This window comes from Mustela erminea, chromosome 16 (assembly GCF_009829155.1).
Source record: "Mustela erminea isolate mMusErm1 chromosome 16, mMusErm1.Pri, whole genome shotgun sequence".
Lineage (NCBI taxonomy): Eukaryota > Metazoa > Chordata > Mammalia > Carnivora > Mustelidae > Mustela > Mustela erminea.
In genome coordinates, this window is record NC_045629.1 from 57,734,022 (window position 1) to 57,757,850 (window position 23,829).

At 35.3% G+C, this 23,829-nt stretch overlaps 1 long non-coding RNA gene across 1 annotated transcript in view; it reads right to left on the minus strand.

Annotated features, from left to right (window-relative positions):
- LOC116575359 overlaps positions 1-23,829 on the minus strand; it is a 161,133-nt gene that overhangs the window by 15,027 nt on the left and 122,277 nt on the right. Inside the window, exon 4 of the long non-coding RNA XR_004279730.1 lies at positions 372-446. This is a non-coding gene — a long non-coding RNA (uncharacterized LOC116575359). The remainder of the gene's footprint in view (positions 1-371; positions 447-23,829) is intronic.

A 23,829-nucleotide genomic window follows, 5' to 3' on the forward strand; every position in this document is an offset into this window, starting at 1 on the left:
AACAATTTAGGATTGGCTTGTTTGAATAATTTCAGCAGGCTCTATGCTTTAGGGCCCTAGTTTATTAGTACATGGCCCTGGAGTAATTAAACAGAGGAATACTGTTTTCTGGAATACACAGGCCAGAAAGAAGTATGGCTCTGTTTTGGTTAGTCTGCATATCAAAGACAGGATTTGTAAGTTTCTTGCTATCTCTAAGAATTGGCTAATTGGGGCAGTCTCTCCCTAAAGTGAAAGGTGTTTTGTTTTTGTTTTTACATTTTTTTTTATGTCAAAACATGATAATACACAGAATTAAAAAAAGAAAAAAGATGAATACACACACCCACAACCAACCACAGCTGTAACAACACAGTTTTGTTTTTACATACCTCAAGAGACATGTTTGGCAGTGTATACAGCAGGGCGCCCTGTGCTCCTGGAGTAAGAGATCACGTTATTGGATTCTGGAAAAAAAGAGATAAATGAATAAAGGTACTTCAAAACAAACAGATTCCATCTAGGGTAAGAGTTCTTAGAATGGAACATTGTCCTGAGTTGATTCAGCCTTGGGTTGTTGAATGCACACAGATACAGTGCCCTTACTATAGCCATTCCATTTAGCTCGCAGTAACACAAAGTAACCATAAGGCATCTCTGCTGTTATTCGGGTAGGCTAACTGCAAAGTTCAGTAATTTGTTGAATTAAATTTCTAGGTGGAAAAAACCATGAATCAATTAACCATTTCTATCACAAAATAAAAGGCAAAGAAGGTTACTTTCATGTAGGACATTTCTTATCGAATAGTGTAATCTCTAGCATATCTATGCTATCTTGACATTACCTTCCTGAATTATTTTTCTTCATTCAATTAATTTTCTTAATTTATTCACATGAGTAACTATATATTTCTATGATCCTCTACTTAATATGCCTTTATGACAAGGTTACAAAATTCCTAGGGCCATAATGTTCTTTTTACTTTTCATTGTGTAGCTCAATGTTTGTTATATTTATCTGATCTATCTATCTACCTACCTACCTATTATGATCTATAATAGACTTGCTGATCTTCATTTGTTACACTTTAGTATGCCTTATCTGAATAACCTTGGAACACAGTGACGAACATGGAACTGTCTGTCATAAGCTAAATATGACGTTTTTTCTTCTCATTCTTCTTTATGACTGATAGTAAAAATAAAGATCTTCTTGATTGTTTTTAATGTTGCCTTTCAGTGCTGATTGAAACATATATTCTCAACATCTAGGCATGGCATGCTCTAGGAAAGCAAGACTTGGGAAAAAATCCAAGCAATTTCATGTCATATATACCACATGCCAATAGATGCCACCATTGCACTGTGACAACTGCCTATGCTGTGGTAACAAAGGACAGCCTTCACTCTTCTCCATCCTCCTATTAGAGAATGCTTAAGTATGAAATTCTTAAATATAGTTTGGGAGATCTATACCACATACGCTTTTTTCCTACACCCTTAAAATATGGCTTGGAAAGCTTCCAAGGAAGAACATTTCTCGTTAGTGTTGAATGTATTGTTGCTACTGTTACAGCTGAAATGTTACTAGATTGATAATGTTAATTACAGTTATTTTAACCCTTTTATGAGTCAAATTTTGTCAATTATCGAACAAAAACTAAAAGAAAATTAAAATTAAAAAGCCCACATCAGATTTATGTGTCACGCTTGTTGTTTACATATTATCTTGTTTTCTTAAAGTATTTCAAAATCCACCTATGTTTTAAAACTTACCATAGAAATTTAGGAATACTGTATAAAGTAACACAACAATGCTGTCTGAAATATTTGTAAGAAAAATCCCACCAGGTCATGGAATACAGAACTCAAACATTAAATACAAGAAAGAATATACAACCATTAGAAATAATTTTCTCTTTTGTGTTAGTGAATGCATCCAATTTATGTGCCATTGTACCTAAAGGTAATGTTCCTCTTTCCCTCATTTCCTTTTATTATAATTCCTGATTAAGATTAATTTGTGATTTATAGTTCTCTTCTTTCCAAACAATTCCACTGACTGGCTTCTCATTAGTGGTTTGTGCTAGCATTAGTAAAATCCATAACCATTTCTACTGTTTTTAACTGATTCTAATAAGAGATTTTTCAGAATAGAGCTTATGTATATTCTCCTTGAATGCTGTATCTCAGGTTAGTTTTCCTACTGCTGAAGTTTAACAGCAACATACTTATGAGAGATTTATTTCAATAGAGTGAAAAAAAATTTATTCTCTACTCTTTACTGCTTCACTTTTTTTAGAACCTAATTCAAGGTTGCTCAAATTAATGTGCTTATGTACTATCTTACAATTTCTGTCTATATAGAAACATGAACATAATTTCCTTTAAATACAATTTTAGGAATGGCAAGAAAAATTGGTGAAAATACCATCATATATAGCAATGCTATCTTTATCAACTTTTACTACATATCATGGCTCAATAAAAATTTGATGACTTTTGGACAATATAAGATATGTTTGGTTTATTAAAAACCTTACAGAATGATGGTAGAGTTATAGTATAATTCTAGTAGAGTTTTCTCTGAGTTGTGGAAATCCTAGTGAACTTTTCATCTTTTTTCTGATAAGGATTTTATTCTCATAATATAAAAAAGGTTATATATCATTATCCTAATACTAAGCCATCTAATTCTTGTATCACTAACTAGCTTACTTGCTACTCTGTTGACTTTTCAATCCCAGTCATCTGAAATTTATTTATTATCAGATGAAGACTTTCTGAAAATTTCTACATATGTACACAAAGGAAGGAATATTTCCTTTATGAAAACTAAGTATTTCAGATAGTATTTTTATAGCCTTATGAAAACATAACTAATTTTTGTCTGTTTCTCTAAGAGACATATGTGCTTTAAAGCTACCACATTATTTGATGCCTTTATGAACAATTACTGGAAAGAAAACATTACATGCATTACTTTCACAGAGAATTTATTGATAGTTCCTGAATCTTGCAGATTTTTAGAGAGAATTTTGTTTTAAAGAAACCGCAAGTTTGGCCTACATAAACTCAATTCCCCAATGCAATCTTCATATCACCAAACTTGTCCCATCAGGAAACTGCCTATGAAATTTCTATTGTTTGGGCTGTGAATGACAATAGCAAATGCAACAAAAGGATGCAAAATTAATGCTGGGGCCATGAAAAACGAGAGAAAAATTACTCAAAGAGTTGAACATTGGGTTGTCAAACAGGCTAAATAAGGAATTTACTCCATTACCAGGGTAAATAGACTTTATAAACCTTTCCCTTTGTTAGTCAGTGGCAACTGATTGATAGGAGTTTCATTGTTTATGCCCTGAAGAGATGAAATACAATATTCTTCTTTCAATCCCACATTACATAATAGGTTTATGGTGAGGAATGGAGAAGGGAGAACAACTTTTCTTTCAGTTAATATGATACCAGCCTGTATAGAACCCTGATAAGATATAATAGAAAGGACTTTGCATCAACCCAGAGTTCCTTCACTGTCAGCCTGATGCCATAAATGATAGCACTGTTGATTTTCTTCCTTGAAAAGGAAATCCATATTCTTTTTGCAGGAAGAACAGTGCAATGGATACACTCAAATGGGGAGTGGCAGAGGTCACCATAACAGTGTGATCATTACTCTGTTCTGTGTCCATTCTCCTCTTTCTCTCTCTAGAGCGATCATGGCTCCTCAGCTGAAGACAGAATTTTTCTAATTTCCCTTACAGCTCATTTTACCTATGTGGCTTAAGACACAATATGTCAGTATAAGCAATGTGACAAGCTTCTGGGTCATTTCCTTTATTCTAGACCTTTCCTCTCATGATTGGTATATTCTGTGGACCCACATGTTAAGGATGGCAGAACTATCCCATCAGCTGGACGCTTATTTTTTACTATTATATGAGAGATAAATAAATGTCTGTCATTGCTAACCCACTTTCTTTTAGGGTATCCTTCTTCCAATATCATGGCCTCTATATTCCCAGTAATACAGTTATAATGCTATTATTTTAAATGTACTATTACTTCCTACCACCCAGCAATCACACTACTGGGTATTTACCCTAAATATACCAATGTAGTGATCCAAAGGGGCACATGTACCCGAATGTTTATAGCAGCAATGTCCACAATAGTCAAACTATGGAAAGAACCAAGATGTCCATCAACAGATAAATGGCTAAAGAAGTTGTGGTGTATATATATATGCAATGGAATACTATGCAACTATCAAAAGAAATGAAATCTCACCATTTTGCAATTACATGGATGGAACTAGAGGGTATTACACTAAATAAAATAAGTCACTCAGAGAAAGAGAATTATCATATGATCTCTCGGATATAAGGAATCTGAGAGGCAGGGCAGGGTTCATGGGGGGAAGGGAGGGAAAAAAATGAAACAAGATGAGACCGGGGAGGGAGACAAACTATAAGAGACTTTTAATCTCAGCAAACAAATTGAGGGTTGCTGGGGGACAGGGGGGTAGGGATAAGGTGGCTGATTATGGACACTGAGGAGGGTATGTGCTATAGTGAGTGCTGTGGATTATGTAAGACTGATGATTCACAGACCCTCAACCCCCGAAGCAAATAATACATTATATGTTAATTTAAAAATATCTAATATGTTACTTAGGACTTTTAATAAACCTTTACAAGTAAAACTGATCTATACTTTTCTCTCTTTTTTAAAGTATTTATTTATTTTGGAGGTAGCGGGGGTGGGGGAGAGGGCACATAAATAGGGTGAGGGGCAGAGGCAGTGGGACAAACAGATTCCACACTGAGTGTACCACCTGACATGGGGCTCCATTTCACAACCCTGAGATCATGACCTGAGCTGAAATCAAAGGTCAGATGCTTAATCAACTAAGGCACCCAGGCACCCCAATATATTTTTCTCTTTTTTAAAATCTTATTGTTACTTCTTCTTCTCTGTTTTCAGAATCATCATTTGGTTAGCTTAATAATTTGCATGTATATATTTTACTTAAAAAGTGAAAGCCAAGTTGGTCACTTTCTGTAAGAACAGAATATATATTTTCTAAATGAATTATGCATAAGTTTCACATTACTTTTATTTCATCTGAAAATGATGTACAGTGTTGGGAATCAGATATATTTTCAATTGACAAGTCTTGTAAATGTATATTACTAATGAACTCAACCCAAGAAGAGCAGAATGTGCAGACTTTCTGGAATAATGTGAAGGCTTTTATACTAGCCAAGAATTTTATTTGAAATCCTAGGAACAGTTATTTTGCTCACTTTGTATATCTGGAGACACTATAATCAGATCATTTAAAATAAGTAATCAGACTTATATGCAAATATCCAGAAAATTCTAAGCTTACCTATATAACTTTGCTTACATTGTTAATAATGCTCTTGGTCCTAATTCTTTAACAGCAATTTACTTGTCACTAATTACAAAGAACACAAGAAGGCAACTAACAGATCAAATAATGCCATGTTTATTTTAAGACATATTTAGAATCTAATGACTCCATGATACCTGACAGCTGTGATTTCACTTTTTCACAGATGTTACTAGGTTGGGGAAAATGAAGAATATTAAATTGGCAAATACTCTCAATTATATTAAATACTGTTATTGTTTTCATTCCAGAGACATGATTTCTATCTGCAACATTTGATTATTCAAAGAGAAATTGACAACTTACTTGTTAGAACTCTACACTCTTCTAGGAAAGCACATTAAACCTAGTCACTATTTGTTGCAGGAAGTAAAATTTGGTTCTCATATTGCGGAATAAGAAGAATGTTGAAAAATATATTGTTGAATAATTCATATACAGTTTTATTCAGTGTAAGCCAGCCTGGAAAAAAAGTCTATCCTATATCAAATCACACTCAAATAAAAAACACTGGAAAAAAACCTATATTTTGCTCTACAGCATCTTATATATCCCCAGTATATATAATAATATATAATTGTCTTAGATGTAAAAATAACTTATCTAAAAACATTATTTTCTTCTAAAACTAAGGTGATTTGTATCTTAGATGTGCAACAAATGTGATTTTCCTTTAGAATTGCCTGTAAAAAGAAACATTTATATGTAAGCTTCATAATTATATACTTACATGTTAAATTTGTTACAAGAATATTCACTTAACTTCTGTTTACAAATCCCTACCCACATAGTCACAGTTTTAAGACTTGAGTGACTTTGACAATTAAACGAAGGAAACAGCACTCCCACTCTTGCTCTCTCTCTCTCTGACAAATACAATTAAAAAAAATTCTGAATAACCAAATTCTGTTAAGTATTAACAATAATTTTTAACATGCAATTCATTTACTAAAGCTAAAAAGTGTGCACACCACATGATTTCTATACTTTGAAATACATAAATCCACGTTCTAATAGATATCATAGAAGTTAGTGATTACCTGAATGCATATCATGCTTTAAGTACCATGACCAACACTGGAGTTAAGAAAAAATATAAGATGCTTCCTGTCATCAGAAAACTTACTCTTAAAAAATAGCCACTGCCACGAAGTTTGTTTGCATAAAGCTCCATCTATTTTTTTAAAATTATTTATTTGAGAGACAGAGAGAGAGCAAGTGTGTGAGCAGGGGAAGGAAAGTGGGGGTTGGGGAGGGCCAGAGAGAAAATCCCAAACAGACTCCTGCTGAGCATGGAGCCTGACTTGGGACTCCATCCCTCCAGAGATCATGACCAGAGCCAACAGAAAGAGTCCAAAGCTTAACCTACTGAGCCACCCAGGTGCCCCTAAAACTCTGTACCTTAAAAAACAGTCTCATACTTACCCTATTTGAGTCTAAAAAACAAGTCTCCCTCCGATTAATAATCATCATCATCATATTCAAATAGAGTCACAAAGACTCAAAACAGTGACAAAATTAACTCAAAATGACTTAAGGACTTAAATGTCATACCTGAAACCATAAAATTCCTACAAGAAAACATAGGGGAAAATCTCCTTGACACTAGTCTAAAGAATATTTTTTTTTCTGGATAGGACACCAAAAGCACAAACAACAAAAGCAAAGATGAACAAGTGGGACTTATAACAAACTAAAAAGTTTCTGCATGGTAAAATAAAGACACAGCAAAATAAAAGTCCACCAATGGAATGGGAGAAAGTATTTCCAAAAATGTGTATCTGATGGAGGGTTAAAACCCAAAATATGTAAGAAACTCAAATAACTCAATAGTAATAATAATTATAGTAATAATAAAATCTAACAATTAAAAACAGTATCTCAATTTAAAAATGGGCAAAGGACTTGAATAGTCATGTCTCCAAAGAAGAGATATCACCTCACACCTGTTGTTCTTGCTATTATACAGAAAACCAATAAGAAGCATTAGCCAGGTTATAGAGAAAGGGAAACCGTGAACATGATGATGGGTATATGAATTTATGAAGACACTATGGAAACAGTGTGCAAATTTTTCAAAAAACTAAAAATAGAGCTACCATATAATCTAGAAATCTTAATCCTGGGTATATATCCAAAGGGACTGAAATCAGGATTTTAAAGAGATATCCATACTCGTGATTTTCATAGTAACTGAGACATAGAAGTAACTGAAATGTCCATCAACAAATGAATAAAGAAAATGGGATATGTATATATGAGGGAACAGATTCAACCTTCAAAGAAAGAAAAAAAAAGAATCCTGGCATTTGTAGCAACCTGGATGACTCTAGAGGACATTATATTCAGTGAAATAAGCCAGACACAGAAGGACAAATACATGTTACACTTACATGAGGAATCTAAAATAATCGAACTCATAGAAACAGACAGTAGAATGGTGGTTGCCAGGGTCTGAGAGAAAGGGAAACAAGGAGGTAGTAGCCAAAGCTACAAAGTTTCAGTTATGCAAGGTGAGTATCCTAGAAATAAACTGTACATCAGCATGCTAACAGTTAAGACTACTGTATATATATTTTAAAAACTTACTGAGATGGTACATCTTAGGTTAAGTGTTCCTTTCACAACAAAGAAATCTATGAGTCATACATATTTGTTTTTGTCTTACTTTTTTCTAACTGTATTATAAACTTCTTGAGGACAGAATCCAGACATTTACTTCATGTAATTTCTCTCTTCCTCAAGTGCTCTGAAAAGTGTTCTTATGGATTTCAATAACCATGCATGTACAGTACTTATATTTTAATGATGAAAACCTGAGCAGAAATCTAAGCCTGTGTACTCTTTTTTTTTTCCCCCACAATAATTTAATAAACAGAACAGAGGAAGAGTAACTTAGGCATAGAGTTTGGCCTTGGAACAAACTGCTTTAGGTTCAAATCTTAACAGAGGAAGAGTAACTTAGGCATAGAGTTTGGCCTTGGAACAAACTGCTTTAGGTTCAAATCTTAACTCCACAATACAACAGCTTTGCAACCTGGATATAGTAAGATGACATCTCTGAAGTAAATCTTCCTATCTTTTAAATGTAGATGATGTTAACTGTTGAGAATGGAATGTGATAACATAAATGTCTTACTCAGTTTGGACTTGTGTAACACATCACTATAAACTGGGTAGCTTTAAACAACAGAAATTTATTTCTTATTATGTAGGCTGGGACTCCAAGATCAGGGTGCCAGCTAGTCCAAGTCTGGTGAAAATTTTCTTTGGGGTTGCAGACTACCAAGTTACTGTGTCTTTCCTGGCAAAGAGGGGAAGCAACGTCTTTCTCTGGTAACTTTTTTAAGGGTACTAATCTCTTCATGAAGCTATACCCTCATTATCTCATCTAACCCTACTTATCTCTTAAAGGCTCTATTTCCTAACAGCATCACATCAGGAGAGATGGAGAGGTAGTGTTTAACGCATGGATTTAGGGGAGAAGCAAATATTTGGTTTTTAACATTTTGCCCATGGCCCCCCAAATTCGTGTTCTTTTCATATGCACATTAATTAATTACTTTCCCCAATCCCCATTCCAGCATCAACTCTAGAGTCTAAAATCCAAAGTCTCACCTAAATAGCAACTAAATCATATATGACTCAAGGTTTGATTACTCCTAAGACAAAATTCCTCTTTAGCTGTGAACCTGGAAAACCAAAAAGTTAAATGCATCTAAAATACAATAGCAGTATATAGCAAGTGGTGAATTACTGAACTTTACATCTGAAACTAATGATATGTTGGCTAACTGAATTTAAAGAAATAGGGGCGCCTGGGTGGCTTAGTTGGTTAAGCATCTGCCTTTGGCTCAGGTCATGATCCTAAGGTCCTTAGATAGAGCCCTGATTTGGGTTCCCTGCTCAACAGAGGGCCTGCTCCTCCCCCTCCCTCTGCCTGCTGCTCTGCCTACTTGTGCTCCCTATCTCTCTATCCAAAAAAAATAAATAAAATCTTCTTAAAAAATCTTTTTCTTTCTTTCTTTAAAAGAAAGAAAGAAAAAGATGCTTTTTATACAGAAAAAAATAAAATACAACAGTGGAATAGGCTTAGGATGGACATGTCAGGGACTGCTACATTTGTTAACTTATTAGATGTTGCATATGAAATAAACATGTATGTGGTACACGTAAGACTATATAACCAGTTTTGCTTGTTTGTTTGTTTGTTTGTGGAAGTGGTAGGCAGTGGAGGGAAAAGCCTGTTGGCCTGGGAGGCAGGGGCTTAGGAAATTTACCTAACCTCTCTGGCCCTTTTTTTCATTTCAGATATCCCAGGGTTAAAACTGCTTCACAGAGTACCATGGTTCTGTTGAGGTGTCTCAGAGAAGATGAAAGTCTGTGACTTCTGAAACACCCCCCTCCCCAACTTCAATCAGACCAGAGTAGATCCACTCTGTTTTACATGTTGGCATTCTGCCTGAGATTTCATCTGATAAAAAAGAATCATCTGCTTGAGAACATTGGCTTACTGGCTCTGTATCAAGTAGTTTTCCTCTGCATTTTACCCCCAACACTAGGCTTGCTAGTAATTCCACTGAACCCAAGGCCAGGCCCCAACAGTGACAGCTGCCTCAGATTCAAGTTGGTTTGGCTTTGCCAGTTCCCATCACTAGAGAAGAAACAAGTACAGTTTCTTCCAATCTGAGACTGCTAGATCATATCCCAGGCCATGTTCTAGCTAAGATCTGGGAACCTTGAACCTTATCTCTTGGTGGTTCTTCTTCTTCTTTTTTTTTTTTTTAAAGATTTTATTTATTTATTTGACAGAGAGAAAACACAAGTAGGCAGAGAGTCAGGCAGAGAGAGTGGGGGAAGCAGGCTCCCCACTGAGCAGAGAGCCCGATGTGGGGCTCGATCCCAGGACCCTGAGATCATGACCTGAGCCTAAGGCAGAGGCTATAATCCACTGAGCCACCCAGGTGCCCCTCTCCTGGTTCTTCTTAATGCCCTTAGAAGAAATCCTTGCCCTCTCTTCCATCTTGTTGCTCATAAACCACTAGTATCATGGTGGTGGTCAGGGAAGTTGTATATTTGTTTATCAAAGTTTGTTGAGAAAGAGTGGGTGACTTTTGTGTTAAAGTAACAGTAATAAGAAGAAATCTTTTCAAAATGTTACCTAAAGAGAGCTGAGACCTCTTCCAGGGGTGATCAAAGGATTTTCTATTGCAAGTGGCCACCTATTAATTTGAAGAGGAACTTGAATGATATTACAATAAAATACTAGAGAAAAAGGCAGTAATTTAGAAATAAAAAGAATATAGTAACCAAATGAACACTTATTTTCCTCATAAAATTGACTCCTACACTATTAAAAGTCAAGTCCTTATTAGGCTTTATACATTGCTAAATTAAAGAACTTAATTTTTCATAAAAATAACAAGGTTTTTAATTGATATTATGAAGTTTAATGCTAACCTTCCTACAATTAACATCAGACCAAATACCCACAGTGTCATTCATTTATTTTTGAATTTGTCCAGGTCTTGTGGAGCACCCACTGTGTGGAGCCACTGACTTAATCCACTGAGTTACATTAAAGAAAGGCATAGTCCATGACCCATACTTCTGAGAGTCAGTACATTCGTACTTAATAAATTATCTGTAGAGAATATCAACTCAAAGTTACATAAATGTAACAAAACCATAGCAGTATTTTTCTTTTCTTTTTATAAATATGAATAATTGATTCTTTGCATAAGCAATAGGAGAAAAACATGTAGAAAAGTGCAATAATTTACTCTGCAATTCTGTAGAGTAATTAAACTAAAGCTTGAAAATTGCTGATCAAATCACTTGGTGGAAAAGCTTATTAACTTGGGAAACCTTTAACAATATTCTTTTTATTCTTGTTCTAACATATTTTAAATTTAATTTCTTATAAATGATAGTGGACTATCCTCATGACCTTTTTCTCAGTTACAGACAGAAAAGAAGGAGGAGAGAGAGGGAGAGAGGAAGAGGAGGAGGTGGAGGGGGAAAAAGGGAAGGGGAAGAGAATAAGGAGAATTTGGGGGAGGAAAAGGAAGAAAAGGAGGAAGAAGAGGAGAAGGCTGAGACTGAGAGGCAAAAAAGAAAAAGTGAGTGAAAAGTGTTTATTAAGATCTCCAGTACAAAATCTGCTTATTTTTAGGTCAAAAGCCTTTTTGGTAGTTACATACATATATTGACCAAAAAGGCCTCAACATTCCCCTAAGCTTGTCTAAACTTCTGATAGGTTTCTTCCTGATTATAAGCCCCTGGCCCCCTTTTTCTTAGGGAAAACAAAACAAAACCAACCAAACAAGCAAACAAAAAAAACTTACTTTGTCAAACTTAAAACCATAAATTCTTTCTCTGTCCGTTTGGGATGTAAATTTTTTCCTAGCATCTTGCCAGTTTTACAACCCAGGAATGATTTTCTCAAAGACCTGGAGCCATCTCTTTGAAATACATTCATCAGGAAATATAGAGACCCTAACTCTTTGTCTGTGTGGAAGGGTAGGGGCCTAACTTTGACATGCACCAATTAGCAGACACTTTGATCACATCGACCAATCTCCACCTTAAAGTCCTCCCAACTTCACCCCAACCCCGTGCTTTTGTACTAGCTCACATCAATGCTTTAACTCTCTTTTACCTCTCATTTCAGTGGAGGGAAAGTTAATCTTTTTTCCCTATGTCAGTAGTCTTGAAGAAAGTCTTCTTCTCCTGTTAACTTGTCTGGTATAATTTTATTTTATTTATCTATTTTTTTTTTACAATATCAGAAACTGAAACAAATAAAGGTTAGTAAAAGGCACTAGAAATGACAAAAATGTTATAAATAAAATTATATGCAACACCAGTAACCTGGCCATTTCAAAATTTGAAAAATTTATGATACAATTTTGCCCCTTAGAGAAAAAAGAAGCAACACATAAACATACTATTTTTAAAATGAAAAGAATTTATAATTCTATTAAGTATAAAATAGTCCTTTAGCTACTCTTCCCACTCTCTTGAAATTTTGATAACAGTATGTTGAATTGTTTCAATGTTTTATGTGCATATGTACATATAAATGAATGTATTTTGTTACATTTATTACTTGTTTGGAATCAAATTGTTTTGTTCTCTTCTTCAGTTAATGCTATACTTTGAAGTTCTACGTCAGAATACAAGAGTTTGGTGTTAGAATAATGATATACAACCTTTTATATTGTATCAGATAAGATGAGATACAGAGATGATCAGATCTCGTTGATTAGATAAAAGATGAAAAATATACTAGGATCTGTACTTAGCACTGTGTAATTCTTAATGAGCCACACATATTTCTTATGTTTTCCAAGATCATCAAAATTTTATTAAGCTATGATATGTACTAAAGGAAGATGAAGACAGCATTGTTATATAGGACATCATTCTCCATGTTTATTACCATTCCTAAAATTATATTCAGTGAAACAGCAGAAACAGCCACCATTCCCTAGTCTGTTTTGCAGACAACCACCAGGAGCTTTCACCACTGAAGAAATCAATGGTCAAGAAAGCTGCAACTGAAGCCCTGTGGATTTCACTGGTTTTTGCTCCACAGGTATCTGCATTCACTCCAACCACCTGAGTCCCTCCCTACTCCCTTTCTAATCCCCGCTGGAGCCCAGGACATGCACCAGCAGCCAGGCCAGGCCTTGATGGCTACATTAGTGTAGAGTGCCACACTACACCCCCAAAGTTAACCCTTCTGCTGTGTGCATTCTAGAGGCCAGCCCCTCCAGCCATGTATTTGCACACTGCTGGCCTGACACCTGTTATTGGCCTCCAATGCCACGTGCAGACCTGTGGCAAGGTGATACAGCCATGCAAGTGCACATCAATAGCTGAGGCCCCCAAAGCTGTTTATGGGCTCAGATTCTCCCATCAAATTGTATAGCGTGAATGAATGAATTAAAACAAAAACAAAAGAACAACAACAAAAAATAAGACACAACTATATTCTGTCCCTCGAGAGATACATTTTAGTTTCAAGGATACACACAGGCTCAAAGTGAAGGGATGTGGAAGGATGTTTCATGCAAATGGAAACCAAGAGAGCAGAAATAGCTATTTTACATCAGACAAAATAGATGTTAGTTAAAAAAACATTAGCAGGAAACAAAGGTCATTATATTATGAAAAGGGATCAATTAATCAAGAGGAGATACCAATTGTTAAGTATATATGCACTCAACATCAGAGCTTTTAAATGTGTTAAGCAAATACTAACAGATATGAAGGGAGTAATAAACAATAATATAGTAACAGTCAGAGATTACAGTATCTCACTTTCAACAATGGATAGATCATCAGACAATAAATAAAAAAGGAAACAGTGAATCTGAAAAATACTTTAAACCAATAAAACCTAACAGACCATTCTATCAAATAGCAGCAGAATACATATTCCTCATGGAAATTCTTCCAGGAAACTTTATTAATGTATTATAATTTATCATTTAAATATGAATTATGCATATTTTCCTTCTGACATTCTAGTTTGTACCATTTCTACTTATGTGATTAGTTTTAACATGGAGCTATTAATTGCCTTTGCCATCAAATGAAATGTAAGGCAAAAAATGACATCTTAAAAGTTACTCTCAGGTGCCTGGGTGGCTCAGTGAGTTAAAACTCTGCCTTTGGCTCAGGTCATGATCTCAGGGTCGTGGGATGGAGTCCCGCATCGGGCTCTCTGCTTGGAAGGGAGTCTGCTTCCTCCTCTCTCTCTCTGCCTACTTGTGATCTCTCTCTCTGTTAAATAAATAAACAAATTCTTAAAAAAAAAGTTATTCTCAATATTTTAAGTTTCTAGTCTGGTTAAAGCAATTTATTTTGTCTGGAAGAAATGACGCTATATATACATGAAATATCATTCACTATTTTAATAAAAGTGCAAATACAATAGAAGAGTAAATTTTGGAGAGAATTATCTCTTTTGAATAGACAACTCTCCTAGATTACTCTTGTAGAGTGTAACTGAATTTTATTTAAAAATAATTATTTAAGTCTATACTATCAGTGACTTATCTTTGTAAAGAACCAAAAATAAATAAAATTCAACACATTACATGTTTAAAGTCTTCTTTGTCCTTTTTGTGGTCATGATCACTTTTTGTATATCACTCTTTTGATCAATATGACTCATCATGTAAAGGGAAAAGAAGGTGAATGCAGTATGTATGTGGATGTGTATGGAATAGCTTATGAATATTATATTATGTTAAATATATTTTACATATAGTTAATGATTATGCCTCTGAAAACACTTCAGCTATATACACTCTAATGTAAAGATAACAGAAGAAAGTAAATCATGGGATGATAGAAATTTCTGGTATTTTACCTCATAAACCTATGTAGGTACACCATAGCTAATGAAAATGCACTGTCTGTTGCATTCATGTTGATAGGAGTAAGAGAAGTGTCATATTTATAAGAGTGCTAGATAAAAAATTAGAAGTTTGACTTTTCCGATTTTCCTTTGGTCACTGATTTCTAGTTTCATACCAGGAAAAGGTACTTGATAGGGTTTTTATTGTCTTAAATTTAAGACTTTTGTGGCCTAATATGATCTATCCTGGAAAGAGAAAAATGTGTATTCTCTTTCTATTGGATGGGACATTGTGTATATACCTCTTGGGTCCTTTTGGTCCATAGTATTGTTCAAATTCTGTTTTCTTGTTGATTTTCTGTCTCAATTGCTATCTGTCTGATAAGGGTTAATATGTAAAATACATGAGTCTCCTACAACTCAGCAGCAAAAAGAAACAAAAAACCTAATAAAAAATAGGCAAAGGACTTTCATATAGATACTTTTCCAAAGAAGACACACAAGTGGCCACCAGTTATATGAAACTGTGCTCAACATCATTAATCATACAAAAATGCAGATCAAAACCACACTGAGATATCACCTAACACTTGTTGGGATGGCTATTATAAAAAATCCAAAAGATAACAAGTATTGGTGAGTATGTGGAGAAACCGGAATCATCATACACTGTTGATGGAAATGTAGAATGGTGCAGCCACTATGAAAAACAATATGTAGTTTCTTTAAAATATTAAAGTAGAACTATCATATGAGCCAGCAATCCCACTTCTGGGTTTTTATCCAAAGGAATTGAAATTAGGATCTCGAGAGATACTGCAGTCTCGTGTTCACTGCAAGACTTAGTTTCAGTATCAAAGATTTGGGAAAAAACAAATAAACAAGTGTTCATCAATAAATGAATGGGTAGAGATATACAGAATACTATTTGGCTTAAAAAAAATTAAGAAATCCACTCTGTGGCATCTGGGTGGCTCAGTTGGTTAAGCATCCAACTCTTGGTTTCAGCTCAGATCATGATCTCAGGAGTCCTGAGACTGAGCCCCACGTCTGGCTTCCCACTGAACAGGGGTCTGCTTCCCCTCTTTCTCTCTCTCTCTGCCCTTCCCCATGCTCATGCCCTCTTTCTCTCTCTAAAACAAACAAATCTTTAAGGGGGGGGAGAAAGAAATCCACTATTTGTGACAACACAGATGACTCTAGAAGAAATTTTTCTGTGAAATTAGTCAGTCACAGAAGGACAAGGATTGTGTGATTCCACTTAAATGAGGATTTTAATACAGTCAAAGCCATAAAAAAAGAATGGATGGTGGTTGCCAGGGACTTGGGGGAAGGGCAAATAGGAAATGTTGCTCAGTGGATATAAAATTTCAGTTATGCAAGATGAATAAGTTCTAGAGATCTTCTGCACTGCTACACAACACAGTACATATGGTTAACAATACTGTATTGAAAGGAAAGTTGTCAGGTTTTCTTCACACACACATACCTGTACACACGTACATATATATATAAAGAATAGAGGAAATTTTTGGATCTGTTGAGTATGTTTAATAACTTGGTTATGGTGATGGTTTCATATGACATGCACATGTCCCAAATTATCAAAAAGTGTACATTAAATATGTGAATTTGGGATATATTAATTATACCTTAATAAAGGTTGGAAAAGAATCAGAAGTTTGAATTCAATTAATATTACCACTATTTATTAGGATGCTAAAATTTCTGAGTACCTGCATTATATGTTACCCATTATTGTAACTTTAGCACATATGTAGTTGATACTCATATTTCACAAATAAATGAATGTATAACATAATTACATAATTATAATTCTATACTATTTATATGACTTAGACCAAGGTAATTATTGTCAATTGTCTTAATTTATAAAATGAGATTAAAGTCTATTTCATGAGGTTCACACAGTATATGGTAGCACTGTAGTAGCATGGTGGTCTCTTAGTAAATTTAGCTTTAATGCAGTAGATCAAACTGAACACTTAATATGTGTCAGAAACTGGTCCCTGGGTTCAGAGAGTTCCAAAAGCAGTACATAACACTGTATTTTTGTGAGACTAATAGGAAAAAAGAGTTCAGAGGGACTGTACATAAGCACAAACTTGATTATCTATAAAGAGAATGACAACATAACTTATTAGTCCAAATAGGACACTTCTAAGAATTAAGAAAGATCTCGGTTAATCATTGTGCTGGGACAACAGACTAAACCAGAAATATTCCCCAACTGTAATATATTCAAAGCTACTATCTGGTATGTTTGATTAGAGTTCTCCATGTGTTAGTCATAAAGAAAGTTAGGTATAACTTTCAAAAGAAAACAAAGGTTCTTTTTCATATTTCTGCTAAAATTCTATGTAACTCAGATTTTCTCCTCTAAGATAAGGCAAAATTATTGATGTTAACCATGAATCTAGTCTGGAATAAAATAAATAATTTAAATAAGTTAAAATGTTAATTAAATAGCTCAGAAATATAGACACTGTCTATATATCCTAATTCAATATACTAGAATCAGTATATTTTTTAAAAGTAATTTCAAGGGACGCCTGGCTGGCTCAGTTGGTTGGGCAGCTGCCTTCGGCTCAGGTCATGATCCCAGCGTCCTGGGATCGAGTCCCACATCGGGCTCCTTGCTCGGCAGGGAGCCTGCTTCTCCCTCTGTCTCTGCCTGCCATTCTGTCTGCCTGTGCTCGCTCTCTCTCCCTCTCTCTCTCTGACAAATAAATAAAATCTTAAAAACAAAATCTATAAAAGTAATTTCAAGAATATTTTGGAGTGTGAATAATGACTCATACTAGTTCAATTAGATTCAGAGTTAAAATATTTTAAGTTGAACTAGTGTCACTTTTCCCAGACATACATACAATTTGCTAAACCATTGTGACTTTATTTTTTCTTTTAAGAAAGGGAGAGAGGAGGAGGAGGAGGCAGGAGACAGGCACAGGGAGAGGGAGTGAGAGAGAATGTCAAGGAGACTCCACACCCAGTGCAGAGCCTGACTCGAGGCTCAATCTCACAACCCTGAGATCATGACCTGAGCTGAAGTCAAGAGTCAGATGCTTAACTGACTGAGCCACCCAAGTGCTCCTAGACCATCTGAATTTCTCAAGTGAAACAAAGTAACATATATAAATTGCTAAAATGTCACAATTAAAACCACTGTTTATTTTTAACCTTTTACAATGGCAAATAGTAGCCAATCTGTTTCCTTCTGAAAGTATCTCCTCTATTATTTTGTTCTTCATTCACAAATATATCAGAAATGTTAAAAAAAAAAAAAAAGAAAGTGGTATCTAGAATGCATGTATCACTTCTGGGCTCACTGTTTTCCAGTTTCTAATTATCCTTTATAATTTGTTCCTGCTTATTTTTATAGATCTCTCAATTTTCCCTCTTACTGAATATAACTAAGTAATTACAAAGCAAAGTACGGTTTTATAACAAGATAATTTAACAAAATTAGAAACATTGAAAAGTTAAACACTAAACAGGTAAAGAAAATTGCTACATTAGCATGAACAGAACAATCTTCTGTGATGACAAATCATTCACTAAGAAAAATAATCAACAGAAAAAAACGAACTGTTAGGAATAAAAACAGTAAAACCTTCGAACACTTATTTTAAAACAAATTGGAATCTTTATGGACATTTTATATGTTGGCTATTACAATTTTAATTAGACAAGGATGGGTAATAAACTAACCACAATAGCCAAGTTTGTGAAGAGTAAAATCTGTCTCTAAGTATTGAATTCTCCAAGAAAAAGAAGGTAGTCTCGTATTTGTCTTCATGACAGACTTTTGTTTTGCAATCATGTCACATGCATAACACTCCTTCTCTTCTCCAGATTTAACAAATTGTATTCTAGAGGGGAAAACTATGTTTATGAAGAGAGAGCTACAATGTTAAATATCATGTGGTTTAATACACAAAAGAAAAATCAATTACAACATTTTAAAATACATGGAAATAAATAGAGGTTAATAATAGAGAGGTTATCTAATCATAGTTTTAGAGTTATAGGAAGTCAGATAAATAAAAATAAATAAAAGTACTTGTGCATAGGGAATACAACCATGGCTACATAATTTGGTATTTCCAGCTTCTAATACTATGTCTGCAGAATAAAAAGTCTTAATTCATGTGTAAGTGAATCTGCAGTGGCTTTTTAAGTGGATTTCCTTCCTTTTTGTTTTATGGATGTATGTATCTATGTGTATATATATATGTATGCAATCTCTACATCCAACATGGGTCTCAAACTCAAATACCCCCAAATCAAGAATCTCATGCTCTACCAACTGAGCTAGCCAGGCACCACAATTATACATAATTTTTAATTAATAAAAATAATTAATTTGGGGGCACTCGGGTGGCTCAGTTGGTTAAACAACTGCCTTTGGCTCAGGTCATGATCCTGGAGTTCCAGGATCGAGTTGCGCATCAGGCTCCCAGCTCCACCGGGAGCCTGCTTCACCCTCTGACCTTCTCCCCTCTCATGCTCTCTCACACTGACTCGCTCAAATAATAAATAAATAAATAAATAAATAAATAAATAAATAAATAAATAAATTTAATTAATTAATTCAAGTCCCTCTAAATAATTTGTCATTGGCCAAATTTCCTGGACAGCTGACTTTAAGACAGATATTTGCATGCAGGCATTTAAATACAACATGTGTTAGATAATAACATTTTTAAAGGAGTACGGGTAGCAGAATGGAGCTGACAGCTCATGTCAATCCCATAGGGAGTTTTGAAGTTGGAATGGCCCTTCCAACATCTCCAACTAAGAAAAAGGAGCCTGGCCTTTTTGGCCCAAAGTCCTCCCTGGGGAAGGATGCAAATCTCAGCAAGACAATGTCCTTTGGGCTAGGGGACGCCCTACTCAGAGCTGTGAATCACTGGTAGCCCACACTTCTGAAAGTTGAGGGAGCGAGTTCTTTGGGCTTAAAAAACGGCATCTGTATGAAACACCACTGTGTCCACAATAGGTCCCTCTTTGTGTTGCATGGACTTACTTGCTTTATATAGTAAGTTCATTTTGTCTGGGACAGAATTTTTAGAATTCTGGTCTGTTTCTTTTGCTCGGAAAATATTCAGGGAGAAAAAAGATAATATGAACAATTGCCACTCCTGCTTGTATTTGGTTTGAAGACCAGAACTGACACTAACCACTTCCATCTTGATCACCCACTCTGGATTCCCCTCTGCCTCAAATGGGTCTCTTGCCTGGTGGGGTGACCCAGATCTGCTGAGGAGCCTGAACTGGTTAACATGAACCTATTAGGATATAGTAGCTGTAGTTGGTCATTTAAAGTTAAAACAAATAGTTATCAAAGCATGCTTCAAGTAGATTTTTCGAGTGCCAATCAGTTGCCACCCTGATCAATTATAAAGCAAAATGACCACTTCCTTGTGATGACCAATTACATCTGCCAGTATGGTTGCTAACTTCTATTCTACTCTACTCTATTCTATTCTATTCTAACCTATTCTAGTCTAGTTTTGCTTGATGGGCTTTTGGCAAAAGGAACCTAGAATGATCAGGCAGCAGCTAAAACTTAACAATGCTGTGATTCTATGTTGGCTTGTATCCCATGGTGGATTATTTCCCTATGTAAAAACAAACAAACAAAACCATTGAGACTAATGTTTCAGAGACTATTAAGCATGTATTCCATAGCTGATAATCAGAATTAATGTCGAGTGGAGTTATTCCTAATTCTTCCCCTTGGCATCCATTCCCAGACACACAACACTCTATCTTGATCTTGATCTTTGATTTGATAGGGTGATCTTGATCGCTCTATCTTGATCTTTGATTTAGAGTATGTATGTATAGCATCATGGGGTGTAGTGCCTTTTCACTCCAGGGTTTCATTTTCAAGATGGTTATGAAGGTGTGATAGCAAGGAGCTACTTCTTCATTTTTATCAGGTCAACAGTTTTGGGAAAGTTTGTTATATGATACACAGCCAGTGGATCCCATGGTCCTGTGTTCACTGCTCCACTTCTTTGGTTATAAAGTGAGTTATTAGGTTTGATGTAACATTATACAGCATACTATGTTAATGATACAAACAATTCATGACCTCTTATAATGCTCCGAAGTGATACTGCCTAAAGCCATGTGAACAGGCAATAAAATTCTGTACCTGGGGGTGCCTGGGTGGCTCAGTGGGGTAAGCCTCTGCCTTCGGCTCAGGTCATGGTCCCAGGGTCCTGGGATCAAGCTCCACATCGGGCTCTCTGCTCAGAAGGGAGCCTCCTTCCCTTCCTCTCTCTCTGCCTGCCTCTCTGCCTACTTGTAATCTCTCTGTCAAATAAATAAAATCTTTAAAAAAAAATCTGTACCTTAAAAAATGTGAAATTTCAGTCAAAATGAACTGTTTCCCCATCAGAAGTTCAAAAAAAAATTAAATGTAGCCAACTTACCATCAGATAGCCATTCTTTTTTTTCTAAAACCAATATTTGGAGATCAGTATTCTTTTAGTTGCTAGCAGGATGTACACTGAGAAAGTAAATAGAAACTCAGGCAGTGGAGGGCTATACTGTGGGCTCAATGAATAGTCTACATCCATAATACCATAGGTATTCTGTCCACAAGTCCATTTTACCATAACTGATGATTCTGATGGTAGGCTCTGGTTGACAATCGCCATATTATAATAGATTAATGGTAAAAATATTGTGTTAAGTTTTAGATATCAATCTCAAAATGGCATTCATATTCCTATACATTTCATTTTCAGCATATATTAATTTAATTTCTCTAAATCAGTTTGAATTGCTTTATGCAACTCACCAAGGTTTATATAAGTGTAAATTACACAGATGTAAAAAGTTAGGTCCTTTAGTAAAAAGTAGGACTTACCAAACAAAATTCTTGAGTATCAACTGGGCATATTGCATTTCTGTGGGAGTGCTGTGGATGCTTTGTGCTTGATTGTTAGGCTTTACATAAATAAGAGTGAAATGTAAGACAATAACAGAAGGGAAAAAAACATTCTAAACACTTGGTAACAGAGTTTCTCTAAGGGAGGGAACTCTTTGTTTCAAGTGCTTTAGAAGCAGCTTTGGATCTGGAACAGAAACATGTATTTTTGTATATGAAACTAATAGAAATTCTAGGAGTTAGGTTAGCATGAAGCACACTGGATATGAAAGACTCTGAAGCAAGTTGCTTAACACTCAAAAACTGGAGGCGGTCAAAGATCTGAGGACTCAGATCTGGGGATAACAAGTACTTCAAAATTAAGTTAGTTTTGGCATTGCAATACAAAATCCTGTTAAGTAAACCCTTTTCCTTCCACTTTTCTAGACTTTAAACAAAAAGCTTCCCACACAGCTCTGAATATTTGGAGTTGATTTGTTGAAAATACCAGGGTAGTGTTAAATCTGGAATCACCACATATGAAAAAAATGGAGGATGCCCGTTTTAAATTATGATGATCTATAAATAGAAATAACTCACAGCAATTAGAAACTGGTAGCAGGGGGCACCTGGGTGGCTCAGTGGGTTAAAGCCTTCGCCTTCAGCGTGGGTCATGATACCAGGGTCCTGGAATTGAGCCCCGCATCAGGCTTTCTGCTCAGCAGGGAGCCTGCTTCCTCCTCTCTCTCTGCCTGCCTCTCTGCCTACTTGTGATCTCTGTCAAATAAGTAAATAAAAATAAATAAAAATTTAAAAAAAAAAAAGAAAGAAAGAAACTGGTAGCAGCACCATTCCCAGGTGTAAGGAGTTAGGGTAGTACTTGATCTGAAACTAAATGAAGGATTTTACAAATAGAAAAATGTAGCTAGCAATTTTATAAGGGAAGGTGAACACTGGTGAAGAAATGCAGAAATCTACACTTGGGGAAGAAAAGAATTGGGAGATGACAAATAACTGGAGGTTCCATAAGGTGAAAAGAAGTGCACAAAATGGTGCTGAAACATCAAGCTTAGTAAAAGGAATTCTTGGTAAAAATATTTATAATCTAAAAGCTGAGCTTAACCTCATTTTTCTTCTCTTTTATTTTTTAAATTTTATTTTTATTTATTTATTTATTTATTTATTTATTTATTTATTTTGAGAGAGAGAGAACATACAGTCAGAGGGTCAGAGAGAGAGGGAGAAGCAGGGTCCCTGCTGAGCAGGGAGCCCAATGTGGAGCTCAAGTCCAGGACCCTGAAATCAAGCCTAAGCCAAAGGCAGCCGCCCAATCAACGGAGCCACCCATACAACCCTTAACCTCACTTTTCAAAACTTCTATAGCTGTATTATAAGTTTTTAAAAGATTTTATTTATTTATTTGACACGGTGGGGGAGGGGAGGGAGAACATGTGTGGGAGGAGAGGGAGACAGAAAAGAAGAATGGATGGGGCTCTGATCGCAGGACCCTGGGATCATGACCTGAGACAAAGGCAGACATATTACTGATTGAGCCACCCAGGTGCCCCCATATTAGAAATCTCAATCATAAACCCTCAATAATATTCTATAAATCTACAAGTAAAGAATATTTTTTAAGCTTGTTCTGATAATGTAGGCTCGTATCTTCACATTGGCCTAATGGAATTTTCCATTACCAGTAAAGGAAATCTGAGGTCACCAAAACTTTCTAACAAATCAAATTAAAGTAAGAATGACTAGAAACAAATGTAGAGCTAGGTTCAAAGAAAAATGGAATTATAACAGTTTCTTTGTGATTGAATCATGAAATAATGTTTGTGCTTGGTTAGTGCATTCAATGGCACACTGACATCGAATGTAAAGTTCCCGGAAAATTTCCTCTTTGAACATGTCATGCTCTTTCATTGAAAGACTCCTTGAAAATGACTACAAACTCTGAATCTATCCATACTTCCAAGTATTATATCCAATTTATTTTCACTATGCTTATTTTTAAAAAATATTATGTTATGTTAGTCACATACAAAAAAAATTTTTTTTTTTTAAGATTTTCTTTATTTGACAGAGATCACAAGTAGGCAGAGAGGCAGGCAGAGAGAGAGAAAGGAGGAAGCAGGCTCCCTGCAG